At 37.8% G+C, this 19,451-nt stretch overlaps 1 protein-coding gene across 1 annotated transcript in view; it reads right to left on the bottom strand.

The window, feature by feature from the left end:
• Positions 1 to 12,338, bottom strand: part of LOC137278366 (tyrosine-protein kinase CSK-like) — a 34,289-nt gene extending 21,951 nt beyond the window's left edge. The window contains exon 1 of the mRNA XM_067810655.1: positions 12,244 to 12,338. The gene's annotated coding sequence lies outside the window, so the exon portion shown is untranslated. The remainder of the gene's footprint in view (positions 1 to 12,243) is intronic.
• Between the last annotated feature and the right edge of the window lie 7,113 nt (positions 12,339 to 19,451).

Below are 19,451 nucleotides of genomic sequence, written 5' to 3'. Positions count from 1 at the left end.
GCAAAATTGGGTTTCAGTCACTTGAATTGGCCAAATTTATCACACTTTCTGTTAACTGAATCATAATGAGTATTGTTTGTATAATTCTAGCCGTGTCACCAGGGTAAAAACACTTGTGCTATGTCAATATTTACCATGGCCTGGCACACAAATTATGCACTATTTTCATATCTGCGTGACTTGTTCACCTATCAATGACATTGTAAATTGTGTCTTAGAATAACACTACAGAAACAATATCTGTAACCATAACAACACTGTCTTTATTTGTAACCATGACAACACTGTCTTTATTTGTAACCATGACAACACTGTCTTTATTTGTAACCATGACAACACTGTCTTTATTTGTAACCATGACAACACTGTCTTTATTTGTAACCATGACAACACTGTCCTACCTGAATTACCTCGTAACGTCTACTAATAATATCATGTTGATCTCACGCTTGATTTCTACCAGTAAGGTTTAGTTAACTATTTTGTTCCTGATCATGGTTACAGTATAAACAGATCAGAATACAACAGTGATTAACTTCCTCTTCTAACAGGTATTCCCAGGAAGGAGAATTTTGTTACTACAGTATAGTCTCCTAGATGCTGTGCCAGTGTTTTTATAAGGGATTAAGTCACTGGGTGAAATACTGAACTATGTCATAGAATATGATTTGAATTTGAGTTTAGCTCACTGAGACTGTGATACTGATTAATATGTTCACTCAATCAGTGCTATACAGTACATGCATGTCTTACAGATTCTATGAATACCACCGAGTTACAATAGCTGGTATCATTTTCACAATGGCTCAATCACAGTTAAGAGAGATCAATTACAAGTTCCCAAACTTAAACGGAGATATGTATATCAGACATTTAACGCACAGTCCATGTTGCTCGTGTGGATATCAGAGTGAAAATGCCCTACACTATTTTTTCACTAGTGATAACTCTATTCAGATACAAACTATTACGTAATGTTACAATTATCACATGGACACCATCATGAACGGACACACAGAACTTACCTACTGTGAAAACCAGAACAAAGTTGAACCTGTCCACGATTCTACCATCAAGACACAACGCCTTTAATATTCACAGAAAAATAATCAACTTAAAAGAATAACCTGATAAAATTCTTGGAGGAAGCACAAACTAATTAACTGCAATATAGTGCAGGCAGACATTGCCCCCAAAGAAAACGAAACCTGAAGACTTCTAGAGAGAACTGTCCACCCTGGAACCTAGACTTACAGTTGACATTATTGATATGTTGTTTTACTTAGAGAGGGTATCTCACAGAATGAAACTTGCTTAGACTGATGTAACATGTGTAATCTGAATTGTGAGTCTATAGTGATATTGATACAGTAATTACTTAATAGTCAGAACTGAACTGTACATATAATTGAATATATATTTGTTATTGGTAATAGTTGTTGCAATATTTGATATATTGATATGTAATATGATATGTTTTTATCTTGTGATTAATTGTGGTAACACCACCAAAATGGTTAAAACCAAATACTAGTAAATTATATCATGAAATGTCAAATATCACTTTAGACCTATTTCATTGCTTTTCCACTTCATCTTTTCTTACCTACCTTGTGCCTGTAAAAACAGAATGGCCTTTGTTTGACTTGCAAGAAATGCCCCCAAAGCGCACTCCAATGTTTTTCAGAATTCTACTTTGTGGGAACTAACCCTTCTATCATGGAATCCATACTGTTTGTCAACTGACTGACAAAGACTGTGATCATTAAAAGACAACAGCTCTGAACATAATAAAGTATTTCATAATTTTCCACCAGGAGGAACTACTGACATGATTAAATCTCACACAATTTGGACCCTGACATGTGTTGGTGTACAGCAAGAGTTTGAATGCAACTTGTGGGAACCTTGAAATGAACCAGCCGGTCTTAAAAACAGGGTTGCATCTAGGAGTTTCGTAACTGTTACAGAAGAGGGGGACTTGACACCAAGCAGAAGGGATCACATACTGACTAAAGATAGGTATTTCCTGTAATGTTGATGCCGTCACAACTCTGAACTATTCACATGAGTTTTCTTGCCTGACCTTTGACCCAACTCATATGAAATAGATCTCTCTCTTTCTTAGGGTTCCATGCTGCAACACCAGCAGTGTAAGGAAATTACTTAGATCTGGCATCCTTAATTTGGATTGTTGAAGGGGGTTGCCTATCTATGGCTCACACTTTCGGACTGTCATACATACTGTGTGACAAGGCGGGCACAGATTTTCACCTTTTGCAGGAGTGTATGTAAACAGCAGGAATCTCACAAATTCGCAGCCTGGGTCATATGGACGTAACACTGAAATGCCCATCTTAGACAACATGAACGAACACATACCATGATTACTGTACACAGGAATTGATGACAGTTTACTCTGATGATCAAGAGTATGTGTGATGACACTTAAAATTCTCAAAGAAACGCTATAAAACCTTACAGATTCCATAGAGAGTAAAACCATAACATTCTATATCAGGTATATACCACAGACATTTGTTACTTAAATACTGTCTTATTTCTGCACTTGTCCGAAATCATAAGCTTTGGAATGATAATGTAACCAAACAACAAATGGCACCAAAGGATTACACTGGAATTTGTTGCCCCAAATGAGATACAAAGTCAAAAGACCTGGAGATAGGAGTCCTATTCAAAACAGAAAAACAGCTGATGTTGACGTTGCCTTGAAACTAAACCATGTAAACGTATAGTCCCGTGTGACTGTGTGAGTGCCTCTTTCAGTGATTGCTATTCCCATTGAGACTTGAGGGTGGAGCAGGTCCACAGAAAGTAAGGACCACTCAAGTCATTCTAAACTCATCAACTTCACAAGTGAACTGTGACGAGAGCAAGTGTAATCAGGTCAGTGGTATGACAATGTGTATCCTGACTGCCACAGGGTACTTGATAGTGCCATGATTCAGCAGACACAATTATCTCAACTAAACACATAATGGACCTGGAATTTATAGGAAACCTTGGCATGATTATTTTGAAAGATATTGTTCAAAGCGGACTTTTATGACGTCCTTACTTCATCAATTCAGACTAACTGGGAAGAAGAAAACACAAACCCTATCACCTGATGCAGGAAAGAGACTGGATTTCAAACTCTAAGTAGGTCTGGACAAGTTCTTAAAGATAACAGTCTGGCTGGCTTTAATTTAAACTATAAAATATGCTTCATTTCACTACAAACATTGAAAGAGTTAGTGAGAGTGAAAATGGTTTTATGCTGCTTTTAGTCCATAAAATCCCATCATCTGACGCCCGGGACCAGTCAGTTTTCATTTTGGGCAATCAAACAATGGTATCTTACTTGTCCATGAATTACAAGGTAATTTCCACTGATGGATTCAAAATGCAAATAAACTTAGATTTCATATCATTCGACTGTAGCTAGTAAATCTCGCAATAATAATAAAGTAGGGCTAGCATTCCTTGAAATTTATCACTTTTCAATAAATAGTCCAGAAAACATTAACATTAAACATTATGTCATAAAATCAGTGTAAGTGGAAAATTAGTCAGGACAAGTTACTTTCTTAGAATCACTTGCCCTGTGGCAAGTGGCTTTTAACAAAAAATGTGAACCCCTGACAAGATGCTAACCTTCATAATCAATGGCTTACAACATGCAATAAAACATATTTATCTAGCCTCATGTAAGAATGTCGAGTTTTCATTGGTCCACGTGACTCTGATAAAATACCATGTACATCCATCACGATCCGCCAGCGGGAGTATAAAAGTCGTATACTCCCGCTGTGAAAGTCATATCACCCTGCTACGCCTCGGTGACGACACGAAGTGAGAAAAGCGTGCATCGACAAGCCTTTAGTAACGAGCGGTGCATTGAGGTCAAATGATCAGCTGGTGTCAACATGGCAGCAAGTCGATTTGATGCGTGTTGTTTCATATTGATTTAGTGAAAACATTCAGCTAGATAAATGCGTTATCACATTGTGTCGAGGGAAATACAGGGTTTTATCAGTCGTAAGGTTGTATTCCCCTCGCCTCGTAAGGTTGTATTCCCCTCGCCTCGTAAGGTTGTATACAACCTTACTCGGGACTGATAAAACCCAGTATTTCCTTCGACACGATGTGATAACTTATAATATACACACAATTCTTCTTTCCATAGTTTTCTGTTATTGGTTAATAGGCTGAACATGCTCCATGTGCTCTGTTATTTATCATCATGGAATCTAACATGTATGGTGAGCTAATGCTGGAGGGACTCACTACATAACCAGTGTTCATGGCCAGTTTTGTACGAGAGCATGCAGAAATATATTTATGAATATGCAGTCCAAATCTTCTGCGCGTGAAACTGTCATTAAAATCCTGAATCATGTTAAAATGTATTATTTGTCTATACGTTGCAGTTTTAAGGTATGTTTTAAAATTACAGATAGATCAGAATCTACGAGTCCAAAACATGCACGCAAAATGTTTTTTGTGTGGTTCAATTTTATTTTTGCATAAAAAAATGCAGGTTTCTGTGTTAGCGTGAACACTGGTAATTTGAACATAACTCATTCCGATACAATATGTGGGGGTGGCTTGCTTCATTGTGCCCAAATGGGGACTCAAAACCAGGTCTTGAGCATGACGAGCCACTAGGCTTCCCCAATGCCACGGCTGGCCTGAGGTTATCATCACACAAACTACCCTGGTTAGATTCCTAACCTGAGTACAATGTGTGAACCATACCACTTTCTAGGCAGACACTCAATCCACATGATCATGGAAGCCCTGGCATGTATTTCCTGTCAACAGTTTAGACTCACTGGTGTTACTATACCCACTTACTTCAGGAACTGGCAAAGTCTAGCAAGGAAGTATATTAATGATATTAATGACAGTCAAATATGATCAAGGAAAGTCAGGCTTGAAGATACATGCATGTGTTCATATTATATTCAGTTTCATCAACAAGATAAATGAATGTGAGTTTAACCTTTACATTTTCTGTGAAAGCCATTTCTGGAATAAATTTGGAAAACGCATAATACACACAACTTACAAAAACCTTTATCGTCTATGGATGAACATTGCAAAATGCAAGCCAGCAGTTTCCAGTTACACTAAAACAGTGTTAAGTACCAATGTTAAGTGAGTCATAGACAAACCTGAGACTGAAACAGTGATTCATTTCTAGGGACACAATGACAAGTGAACCCTCCATATCAAAGAGATTGACTTCCCCGTCTACATTAGTCACTACTGATTACACACAAAAAATACAGTATATCCCATTTATAATGCCACCACATGTCCAGGAGAAAAAGATGGCCTTATATCCTGGGTGGCATTATAACCAGGTAGGAGATTTATAGGCCTTATTCAATCAACAAGGTGACTGAGCTGCAGGTGATTTCTTGCTGTAGGTGGCAGGAAGTGTATTGTTACATGTGTTATCCCATCATATTACAAGACTACTGAAAGCATTAATAAGTTTTGTCAATTAATCTCAGGCATGTCAAAGAACCATTATATACATTAATTTATGTATAGGAGGGCTCTAGATAGGGGTGGAATCGGCAATAAACAAATATGCATGATACGGTAGGGAAAAAAATTAGAAAAAGTAGCAGATATGCACCACAGCAGTGGTGAACGATCATGCGATCATTTATGGGTGTATTTATCTGAGAAAGTATTGCTTTATTGTTTACTGACCTGTCCACACCAGAGTAGCAATGTTGTGGTGCATACATGAAAAGAAACACAAGATAGCTTACATGCCATTTCATTCAATAGTCTAACTGTACTTTAACCTTTCCCAGTACTCGTATACATGTACTGGAAAAATAAGGCGTACATACTCCTCATGTTGAAAAATTATCTGGAGCCCTGGTAGAGTACATGCAGCCAGTGTAATTGGCATTATAACCAGGAAAAATCGACTTTGATAATGACTTTTTTCCAAAAACCATTGGTATTTGGCATTACCATGATTATATCCAGTTTGGCATTATAACCAGGGTATTACATGTACATAGGCAGGAAATCTGTTCTGGCTAAAACATGGCATTATGTCCAGTTTGGCATTATAACCAGGGTATTACATGTACATAGGCAGGAAATCTGTTCTGGCTAAAACATGGCATTATGTCCAGTTTGGCATTATAACCAGGGTATTACATGTACATAGGCAGGAAATCTGTTCTGGCTAAAACATGGCATTATGTCCAGTTTGGCATTATAACCAGGGTATTACATGTACATAGGCAGGAAATCTGTTCTGGCTAAAACATGGCATTATGTCCAGTTTCACATTATAACCAGGTATTACATAGGCAGGAAATCTGTTCTGGCATAAACATGGCATTATTTTCAGTTTGGCATTATAACCAGGGTATTACATAGGCAGGAAATCTGTTCTGGCTAAAACATGGCATTATATCAAGTTTGGCATTATAACCAGGGTATTACAAAGGCAGGAAATCTGTTCTGGTGAAAACATGGCATCATATCAAGTTTGGCATTATGACCTTGGTGCACTATACTATCAATTGCTCACCATGGATCTTTAATATCAACACTTGAAAACATATATAATACAAATGTGAGGATCAGGATAAGAGATATTTATACTTCTACAGGGATTGGAATAGACAACTTTGACCATGGGTAATTTTCAGGATTATTGGACATTTTCTGAAATTAGAATCGGCCACTAGCCTTGTATCAATTATATACTTAAAATTTTAATGGGCCATTTTTTATTCTAAAGTGAAAAATGGCTTATGGCCCCTGCCTTTCACAATCCATGCTTCTAAGACTGTTTCAACAGATTTCTACAAACCATTCTGTTCAACATTACAGCAGAATACCTGGAAAATCAATTTGAAAGAGTGTAGCCTGTCCATATCCCTGATAAATCCAAGCACATTTAGAAAATATGACAAAAACTTAAATGCCACATACACTGGCGTTTTATATTAACATATACATAAATTCCACCTCATTACTGTTGTCGCTGTCAATGCATGAGAACAAAAGAATGCTAAGGTCAACTTGTCATCCAGTATAATTGGAAGAGATAATATTTATCATGTTTATCATGGTAACACTCTCCTTGTCAGCTGGTGAACACTTGCACCAGTGTCAGACTCACAAATATGAAGAAGACACCAGGATATGTTTATTAGGTTTAACATGGAAAATTTCACACCTACTTACAATAATCAGAATGTATTTTCCACTTTCTATGCATGTTTCATCTGCCAGTGATTTCTTTTGTTAGTTCAAGGAAATAACTCCCTGGCTTCTGAGAGTGAGTGAGTTGAGTTTTATGCTGCACTCAGCAATATACTTGTATATGGCGGCGGTCTGTAAATAATCGAGTCTGGACCAGACAATCCCGTGATCAACAGCAAGGCCATCAATTTGCACAATTGGGAACCGACGGCATGTGTCACCCAAGTCAGTGAGCCCAACTACCCGATCTTGTTAGTTGCCTCTTAAGATAAGCATAGTCGCCTTTTATGCAACCCTATTCTACCCTGGACCTTCACAATTGTTTACGCGTCTCTGCTCTTGATGATTGCTTGGGACATTTCAGATACCGTGTTCTATGGTCCATTACAGAGGCAAACTAAATGACAAACCATGATACATATGGTAAGATGGACTTTTTATGTGCTTATATCTATCACCTTTTTTTGATCATGTTTACATGCCATATGAATAATTTATTTCTATTTATCATAAGCATGATAAGTGTTGCTTGGTAATTGGCAACAATTAGGAAGATGTATTGTAAAGGTTATCATGGTTAGAAGGTCTATCAGTATTAAAGCCTGGCATACCATACCATATTTGAGTTTTATACTGACCTGACATTAAGTTATTCAATAATGACCGGGAAAACAATTTGGGCTGCGTCAACATCATCAGTCTCAACTATAAGTATATGTTTGAAACAGAAACCACAGTGTAAAATGATGTCTCTCTCTAAGCTGAAGTTAGGATCAAAATAATAACCACAATATGAACAATAACACTAAAAGCTATGACATGTTTGTTGTATAAAGGCACAGTCATCAATATTCCAGCTATATGACTACAGTATGTAAATAATCCAGCCTCGTACATACAATATAGGCCAAACAAACAAATGTTCTGGTTCCGATTACACCTGTTTGAAATTTAAGGTAGGCAGACAGGTTGGATTTTTTTTTCACACTGATTTCAGAAGTAAAGTATGTAATTATTTTATTCAACAAGGCTTGCAACATCATGTCCACTTTCTCTATCAGAATGACCAATGTCCATTGGTGCTGGGCAAAAACAATGGTATCCGAAAGTACATTCTATTCATACCACTTGAAAATAATAGGGTCGACACCAAAATTCAAAGGTCAGTCAGGTACGTGGGACCAAATTCTCTTAGGCCACACCGACTGACATCATCAGCAATAATCTAAATAATTAGGGATGTGCCCACCTGATCCCACCATGGGCTGCTGAAGATCAAGTCTATCCAGATCATTACATATAACCAAAAGCTTTTAATTGTTCAGGAATCCCAGGACTTGGTATACACTGCATCATTTAACTCACTGTGGCAAAGGAAACATTTTTTTGATGTACATCACCTTATTCACAGAATCCTGACATACAAATCCTGTCATCAATTCAGATACAATCAGAAGGAGGCTAATATACATCTCAAGGTTATGACTGGTTGTGCTTGACTATATTCTTTTCTACATGTAACATTACTGCTGAACATAAGTGGGTTACCATGGCTACTGGCCATATTGCAGTAACCAGAACCTTGTTATGCAAAGAGGAAGTTTATTTCTTAAATCATGCTACAGTCAGAAAATGTCTGTGAGGAAAATGGTGGCAGAGTTTTGTTCAGTATACATGGTATAGAGTAATACAGTAAAATCAATGACCATCTTTATCATTGGTGCCTGTTGGTAATAGCTCAGAATAGTGTTGGCAATCGGAAACCAAATCCACTATCAATTATCGATGACATGTGGTGAACGATTATTGATTATGATCGACATGTATATATTTTTATTATAATCAACAATTCTAAGGATTTCTGCCCCATTATTTTTCTAAATAATGTTACAACTATTTATCAGTATACCTCATTGGGTTCACAATAGAAGTAAAATTTATTCATAGACAGTCTTCACTGTTCAGTTACTTTTACCATAGTGATGAATACAAAACTATAAAGACAATGCACGCATGTGACATAGGTTTAGGCTGTTGAAGGCATGTTTGTTAATGAATATTCGCTAATGCTAGTTTACTTCATTCAAGTGTGTTAAACAATAACAAAAATCTGATAAAATCAAAAATATGTTTTTTTTCAAATAGATGATTATTTTTAATTCTCCTTTCAATCATTATTAATCACTGGAACACCACTACCTAAGAATCATAAATTCTTCAAATTGTGTATATACTTGTTTGATCCTATCTTGACATATTTAAGAATAACATTTTCTCAGGACAAACACAGATGATCATGCATGCAATTTCACACCCATTTCAATTTAGGTTCTTGGGGATAACAATCCAGAACTGTTTTAGCATGTTCAAGATTTTAATCATTAACTATTGTCTTAAAAGCATTAAAAGGCCACTTGATCAAAACTACATAGAATTCTGATTTCCTGAGAGCAGATAAATATCTCTCTCCATATCAGGTGCAAATATGTAAAAACACATAGTCATCTGGCCTATATGTATGTAAATTTTGAGAGAATTAAAAAAAGTGTAGTTCTACAACTAATTCATGTGAATAAACATACATTACATATACATACAAGAAATGCAATTTGGTGCTGGCCAAAGTCAGACTGTCTGTTGGTAAAACCTTCCTAACAGTTGACAGACACATTCAGGCTTTGGGGGTGTGGTTAGTGTTGATGTAATCCCACTATTTGGGCGAACGAAAACCAGTCAGCTGATAGCATATCAGGATATATAGTGTTAACATGGTTACGATGTGTTGATTAGTTTATGACACTTTGTTTGCAACAGTTGGCAGCTGACAATAATTTAAACATTTGTTACTAATTACAACACTGCATTTACTGCTATTTTCATAAGATTGCATGATATCATAATCATATCTGGGTCAGTATCCTAGGATTTAATGTGTAGAAACATACACTCAGCATGCTCAGTAAAGATATAGTTGGTGCACATTATTCATGATCATGATTATTTGTGGTTACACCGACAAAATTGACATACATCTGACATATTCTAGACCATACAATAACCAAAAAATAAACACTTAAATATTCACATGATAAATAGTGTAACTGCAGTTGTCTATATGGCTATACTGGCTAGCGACCACTTATCGCCATTTTTAAGCGTTTTTTAACGATTTGCTCCATTCTTTCTTCACATAATGGAATAAAATTTGTCTTGATTATATATCAGCTATTCACCGATGTTTTCTGCTTGTTTACAGTTGCCGATTGGGTTTCTTCGAAACTTGGTCAACATGAAGCATGGTAGGTTACATTGTGCTTTCCCAACAAGTAACAAGACCAGTTATTGCCATTTCTGAATTTTTGTTAGTCATCTAATTTGACATAAACTTGGTAATAAAACTATCGCGTTTCAAACCTTGACATATTGAAGAAATTTCATAATTGGAATTTCTTTGAAAAAAAGGAATCATAAAACCAAAACTCACTCTCATTGTGGATGTTGACGGATGCTGATATAAGCTGACAGGAAAACGGAGATGTCACCACAGGGGTGAACTTTTTTAGTTTTTTGCAATTTTGGCAATGTTTGTTTTCTCAGGGAAAAACGAAAAGAAAAAGGTGAAAATTGATGGTTACATTTTGTCAGTATCGTCTGCATGGTATCTGTCGAGTTCATAAAATGGGAGATGGAAATTTGGGTCAATTCAAAGTTAAGTGATTCAACGTTGGCATTACGGGTATGTTCAGACAAACTAAAATCTGCACTTTTTATGGACTGAATTGTCAAGTCATAGATTCAAAACACAACCTGGATGATTTTCATTCAATTCTCATCATTAATGAAATTCACGTGACATACCCTGACGTGTCTGGGTCTCTTCTTCCCAGGGATTCATATTTGTAACGTCTACAACGTAAAATACTTACAGTAATCCAAACTCTTGTATCCTATCATTTTTATGATGTGTCAATGTGTGAAATACTGCAGAGGTACAAGTTAAGCTAACTGCGCAAGCGTTACAGCCAGGTTGGCGATAATAGGTACACGGCGATAACTGGCCACTACCTGGTTCAGGCTAAACCGTCACCACAGCAAAATGGCACCATTTGGACATAATGGAACCTCCCCTTGGCGAAAACAGTTGCGAATGTTATAGCGAAAACGTCACCATTTAAAATGTGAAGGATGAACATTGATATGATGACTTAAGTGTTTTGTGAAATAAATAAATATATATTAGACTTTAGCGTTTTGTGAAATAAAAATATATATTAGGTGAAATAAAAAAAATATTAGTATATATATATAACAAGACATGTTGTGTGAAAGACATTGTGAATACTTGAAATTAAGATAAAGTTATGTTTAATACGGAATCATACGTAAGTGAAATGAACCATAATTGTCCATTTGATAAGAATAGCTCCAAATGTTTCATAACTGTCAAAACAAACCAACACCATGTCCACAATACAAGGATAATAGATCAAAATGATAGATATAACCTTTAATAACTGCATGCTGGACATGCTTGCATGAGTACTACTTTAGAACGGTACAGTTAGTAAATAGAATGTTTGCAAAATGTCTACGTATTTAACTAAACATCCTGTCAAAATATCATGCGGTCTTAAAAGTTCTAATATTGATCATCATACTGTTGATCACTTCTTTCTCGTTGATCTCACGGATTTCGTGGGCAACATGTCAGACTGGTAACCATAAGTATTCAGATACGATAGACTAGGGCAAATTAACCCAACTGTCAATTCAACGATGTGCTCTCTTATCCTCGTCATCCCCCAAATAAGTGTGATTAATCACGCCAGCTCACTCTGACACACAAATAATTAAATGCGACCGGTCAAATTCTGCGAATATTTCTGTAATTTTTACAGACAAAAGATTGAAGGAAAAAAGATATGATGAATTCACGCCAATTGCCACGAAGCAGAATGTCTAAGAATTGCTATGACTGGTTTCACTTACCAAAAATATCCGTACTAAAGTGTCAATAAACAAATTTAACCAAACAGGAAGAATAAACTTCGTCCGCCATGCTCGGAAACAACGCCCCCTGTCTTCCAAGGGAAGTAACTGACAGTCAATCGACCTGAATAAGTTGTGACAGATGTAGAGGGAAGACGCACTATAGGGCGGAAGAACTATAAAACTTGAATCACATAGTAAATTACCAATGGAGATGCGGTAAAGCATATTTGTGTGGTAGTTCATACAGCATTTCACATAAAAGAACGTGCAGAAACTCGTTGTGAAGGAAAAAGTGGAGCCACTTTTAGCCCTCCTTTTTGTAAACCTCGTCATACACTTATAATTCATATAATATAATTTTGCGCACACTCGAGGATATGTCTAAGAAAGAACTAGTTAACTGCATACTGTCCATGTTAATTGAATTACAACATGTAATGTATTCGTATTCGCACTTTAAAGAGTTTACAGATCACAGGAAGGGAGACAACTGTCGTTGCCAACGAATGGTTTTATCTTAAGAAAAAACTTTATGACAGATCGTCTCGTTGTACCGGGGTTTACTTCCTTGTCGACGTTGCAGTTGTACACAGAATGCTGACTAAACGTCACGCTTATTCGTCTCCGAAATATAAACATACAGGCTATAGGGGCAAAAGTGAAAACTTGACCGTTGACTCCATTTTATATGATCCTCATACACAAACATATTGAAACGAGAAGCTACACGTGGGTAAATATAGTCATCTTAATGTGACCGTGTAAGTTCGTTTTATTGTTGCTTTTTTCTGTCGATATTCAGGGAATCCACAAAGCCCCACTGTTGACAGGTAAAGGTTTGTTTTGGGGCGTTTGTTTGTAGACAGATATTAGACCAGTGTGCAAAATAGACACTGGCCCGGCAGCCCGTGTCTACTAAAACTTCACTCTGCCAAAAAATCTGCACAGTCACTTTCACTGGCTAGTGAATTTTCATGGAGTCATTTTATAAATATATCACTCTCTCCGACGGGTTAAGTTATAATGCACTTTAAAACCACCTAAGATTAATTTCTGATAAAAATGTCCATCATATTAACAGCATAATGATTAAACCCATGTCCATATTCATGTCCCATTTAACTTGGGACTACTGAATTATTTTGTGGGCTGTTAAGTTTCAGACATGGCTAATCGGATTGGCTTGCAAAAATTAGAACCTATTTCTGACACATATACATCAACACAGAGCACTATAAATTCTGTTTGGGGCGATTTGAAGTTGAACTAGGCTCGGTCTAAGCACCGAGGGTCATTTCAGTGACTGTGGCCGTATTCACATGATGTTGGCATTGAAGTGAATGAATTTGATTTTACGCCGCGTTTAGCAACATTCCAGCAATATAATTATAACGGCGGGGGACACCATGATTGAGCTACATAGATTGTACCCACGTGAGGGATCGAGACCAACTCTTCGACGTGACAAGCGAACGCTTTAACCACTAGGCTACCCCACCGCCCTTACGTTGGCATTAATATCACGTGATTATATAATCAGTGCCAGGTCTTGGGTGCAATGGCATAAAAGCAAGTTCAAATGATCGATGGGTTCGAATGTTTCTAAAATAAGTAGCGGTATATAAATAGTACTAAACCATACACGAGGGAGTGAGTAAGTAAAGATTCATTGTCACATCGACAGTATCTCAGCCACGTGGGCAATATTTGAGCTATACTGCCATTACCTTATTATGAGATATATGTATGTCATACGTGAAACGTGGCTTGAACAATTGGTACCATTCTTGGACACGTGCGCCTTGGTAGCTGGTTGGAGCGTGATTTCATACATGACACTGAGTGACAAAATACAATATCTGCATGTACCTGAATCATATCCATGAATCCAGATCCTCAGAAAAGCTTCAGTTCAAGTGAGAAAAGCTTCAGTTCAAGTGAGAAAAGCTTCAGTTCAAGCTTCAGTTCAAGTAAGAAAAGCTTCAGTTCAAGTAAGAAAAGCGTCAGTTCAAGTAAAGAAATGTGTTCCTGTACACTGTGCATTATCATATGTGTATGCATTGTTGGGGTTAACCAGTTCTAGCTACAAGACGTATTGACGGGCACATTAATTCATTCACCATGGGTAGGTGGTGGCGTTTCACTCACTCACTCACTCACGCACTCACTCACTCCATAAAACCATATTGCATCAAAATACTTGACTGTAGGAGCTATTGTGTGATTGGATATGTCTGTCTGTCTGTGCACGCATGTGTAATGCTGTGTTAATGTGTACATTTAGGTACCCCGCAACCCCCCCCCCCCCCCTCTCTCTCTCTCTCTCACTCACACACACACACACACACACACACACACACACGAATTTATATTGTTATATGAAACTGCGAATTCCGCCGTGGTCAAAAATAAACTTTTTTTCTTATCCACATTTTCCCCTGTTAATAGATCGAAGGTTTGGTAATTGCTGATCTGCAGCAGGGTCTTTCCAACTTGGTGAGCGTTTTTCCAAGCAGGTTGGTTTTCAGTGTCGTTATTTTGGGCCCGTGTCGTATTAAATGCGACGTCGTACACATGTAAGCAATTGGTTACAAGGAGGGGTTCCGGACAAAACGGCTTTTATTGCAACACAGACCCGGAAGTGAAATACACCAGGAAGTAGGTGGCCCAACTCAGCCTACTGCTTTATATCATGCTGTAGATATACATATGACCTCTACCCAAATATAATGCAGCGTCACAAGCCTGTATGAACGCAATATAATCACTTTCTTCAGGCAGGATTTATATGTTACAAATATATAACTATAGACTGCATGTGACGAACATGTTTATAATCAACAAACTGATACCACCTAAAATTAATGGCCCCTTCGAGTTACAAGGGTAGTGTAATGTCCTTACACCTGAAAACTGAACACACCTTGTCTACGTTCTATATATATGTGATCAAGAGGAAAGAACGGTTGAGGTGACTGCAATGCAAGTGGGGCATAAGCTGCGGGCCTTGTTTCAGGAAGTAAATTAAAATTTTATAGTTGTTGGAATTTATGTGTTTAACTGTGTATCTTGTCTGAAGTGAGAACAGAGTACACTCTGTGTTTACTGTGTATTGTTATCCGAGGTACTTGATTGGCGTATGCCCAGCCAATAAAGTAGCTCCTTGTGCAGTGTCAATATCGTATCTGTTAGTATCTGTTTACCTGAATAAGACATGATAAATAACGGCATGTACAGGTACACAAGTGATATTTTCTTTCCTTCTATACGCATACAATGCATGTAAAGCGGTAGACATGTTAAGGGTAGTGATTGGCTCAAATTTGCCTTGCGCAGGAGATTGGAGCCCATGTAGCCATTGTTCTCAGGCTGTGGTATGCATGTTAAACATTTAACTTTCAGTATAGAAAGTTGTAAAAAACCCAAGCGTTTCTTATTTGAACATTTGAATGCCATGCATTATATATATAATATAGTCTGGTTCATAATTATTGAGAATTTTTCTTCTTACTTTGAGCTATCCTAACACCTCAACTGATTCACTGATACTTAAAACTAAGTAATGGTATAAGGGAGGTAACTCATCTTGGCCTACTGAGTATAGTACAATTAGAGTTACCTCCCCTGAATTTGTAGCAGACGTCATTTTCCTCAGTACTGTCAACAATGTCTGCTGAAGATAAAAGAAGGTTGATTTTTGAGTTGTGTAATCAAGGAATTGATGATGTAAATACATTGGTAGGGAGAACAGGAACTCCTCTTTCTACTGTGTATAGGATTAGGAAGACTTTTAAAGAGGGAAAGGATTTTGGGCACCAGAAAGGAGCAGGGAGACCCAGAAAATTGGACTTCTCAGATCGCGTCCGGCTGGGAATTTTAGCGACTAAAAAGCAAAGGGCAAGCATCTCCAACATCAGGTATGAAATGATAGATAGGGGATCAACAGTTGTATCAAAATCTACAGTTAGAAGAAATTTGATTGATCTTAGATGGGAGAAAAAGACTGGAATTCCTTCTCCTCTCATGAAACAAGAACATAAAGACAGGCGTGTTGAGTGGTGTTTGGCATATGAAAACTTTGACTGGGAAAATGTGATTTTTACTGATGAAAGCTCAACATGGGTATATCCCAATAATGTGAACATATTGACAAAGTCTGCGTCAGCACCGTTGTATCGACGACCTAAATACAGCCCAAAGTTTCATGTATGGGGAGGGATATCCTTATTAGGAACGACCCCGCTGTGTGTGTTTGAGGGAAATCTGACAAGTCAACGCTACACTAACATATAAGATAATTTTCTGCTTCCAAGTGCACATGTGTTTTATGGAAATGACTGGATTTTGCAGCAAGATAATGATCCTAAACACACCGCAAAACATGCCAAGCAGTGGTTTCAGGAGAAAAATGTGACTGCATTACCATTTCCTGCATATAGTCCTGACTTAAATCCCATTGAGAACATTTGGGGGATGATGAAGGAATGTGTGAATCAAAAGGGGTTGACAAAAATTGAAGACATGAAGAGAGAAGTGGTCCGATAGTGGGACAGCATAACTCACGAGACACTAACCTCTCTGATAGGAAGTATGCCTACCCGTCTTAGACTGTGCCGTGAAGCTCAAGGAGACTTGATAAAATATTAAATTGTTACCTACACAACATGAAAAGGTCAGTTCACTTTCACAATACATTCAATTTTATCTGATTTGTTCTCGTTTAATAATATGAAATGCTTTAGCTATTCTCAATAATTTTGAACCATACTGTATAAGTGACCCAACCCACGAGACGTTAGGTGAACCATTGTGTAAACACGTACCAAACATGATACATGTCACGTGACATCAAAACTGTAGTGCTTACGCAACGTGGTCTTTTTAGATACACGTGGCGGGACACGCCCCGCTGTACACCATTTACACTAATCAATACAGCTGACGTCACACCTACCGCTATACAGCATTTACGGTTTTCAATACAGCTGCCATCACACTCTCCTCCCATTATATTGAAGGATAGCTGTCAAACAGAAAATATTGTCAAGTAGAGAAATGAGAAGACACTGTTTAACTGGAATGTCTTTGTAACATTTGACTGGTAGATTTATATAAAGCAGGTTTCGGACACAATACGTTTTAGGCTTGTTTGTTTCATTTTGTTTTGTTGTTTTTTTCTGTATTAGGAGTTTTCCATTTTTTTCTGTTGGCTGTGGTCTTGTTGTACCTCTTTTCTGATATTCCACCTATATAGTGGTGATCTGTAAATAATCGAGTCTGGACCAGATAATTTGTTCTACGCCGTTGGGATACGATAACAGGTCAACCAAGTCAGCGAGCCTGACCACCCGATCTCGTTAGTCGCCTCTTATGGCAAGCATAGTCGCCTTTTATGGCAAGCATGGGTTGCTGTAGGTCTATTCTACTCCGAGATCTTCACGGGTCGAGCTATGAATGTCTATTGTCATAATAGCCTACTTTCAAGAAACAATGGAAATGTTGATAAAATATTTCCCACTGATGTCAAATACGAAATGTGCAGACAATTTGTTATCTTACATCACCATTCTGCGCTTCCGCAAAAACAGGAATGCGACAACTGGTAGTCTGGATTACATACTTTGTGCACCACTCTGCCAAGCGTAAACTGGCCAAGAATATACAATGGCTTAGCTCCTTGGATCGCTGACTTTCGATTCTGGCGATTAGGTCTGAGAGTGTGGATTCGAATCTCGGATAGGAACACACACATGAACGCGTGCACGCACACACAAACACGTACACGCACTCATCTCTCGAACACGCACATGCACACACACATACAAACTTTTTTCTCACACACCATCTTCTCTCACTCACACACACACACGCCCGCCCGCACACACACACACCTCTCACACAGGCACACGCACACACACGTCATGTTAAAATCAGAGCGAGTAAGTTTCGTTTTACGCCTCACGCAGCAATATTCCAGCTATGTGGCTGCATTAAAATCACACCTACAACACGGAGTTCATCACGACGTAATATATACGTTTCATATTAAGTCAAATATTGTGTTGTACATTGTACACAGCAAGTTTAATCATGTGGTAAAAAACAATGAATATACTTGTGCACCAGGGCCATGGTGAATGGGGATCGAAGATTGTACGTTCGCTTCGCTTTAATTACACACTGCTGGGCCGAACAGAAAATGTGGAGTACAAAAATACTAGCAGTTAAGAAGGCGATCGATTTATATGAAAAAATATAAAGCTGCAGGATTATACGGTCCCAGAGAACTGCATTAAGGTAACAGCAAATCACATGTTATGAGAATATGATGTCCGACAGTTTATACTTGTAAGAGGGATACTCCAAGTTGTAGTATTCTTGACTACCAATTGTCCATTTTGTAGATTCCTTACTCTGAGAACGTGCGTTCAAATGAGACTACACCCACAGTCACGTTGCGTGACGAAACAAGGATGCTTCATATTTTTTCAGAAACCCGGTGACGGTGAGGTACACTTTGTGGTGACGCTTCCATTTCCCACATGGGTACATTGTGTGAAGCCAATTTGTGGTGAAAGTTGGCAGTTGGATAATGCACTTTTTTTACATACAGCACATGGTTTGAAATTATTTACTTTTGTTTGTTATATCTATTTCATTGTTCATCGTCGTGCTATAGTCTGAGGCCGACGATTTAGTGATTGATATTACGAACACCAAATAATGCCGTGGATGGTGATAAGATATCAACCGAGTATCCGAGCCTGACCAGGCGGCCCAATACGTTTTCACAACACATAATGCAGAATAGATTGCTAGTGACGATGTCTTGCCGAAATACCCATAAGTTTATATTTGGCATGAATGCACCAAGGAAATGTACTATTCAATTACAGGGTAGCATCTAACCCATTGGTGAATGACGAGGGCCTGTGGTTTTAAGCCACTTTTACCAATATCCCATTGTTATCGAACACTTTAATCACAAGGCTACCATGATGACAAGTAAATCTAATTGAATTTGAATAACTGATGTTTTGCAGACATATTAGCAAAGCATTATACACTTGAGGGTATGCATCTTTATGCAAATAATGACCAAAAAATGTTTGAACCTTTTTACTTTAGCACCCAGAATGGTGGAATGTTTTTTGTATGGTTTTCCACTCAGATCTGCAAGGGTAACGATTAAAGAGCAAAAGAGC

The sequence above is a fragment of the Haliotis asinina genome, chromosome 3, assembly GCF_037392515.1.
Source record: "Haliotis asinina isolate JCU_RB_2024 chromosome 3, JCU_Hal_asi_v2, whole genome shotgun sequence".
NCBI lineage: Eukaryota > Metazoa > Mollusca > Gastropoda > Lepetellida > Haliotidae > Haliotis > Haliotis asinina.
The sequence above is the reverse complement of the archived record's forward strand: the minus strand, read 5'-3'. Positions and strand labels throughout refer to the sequence as shown.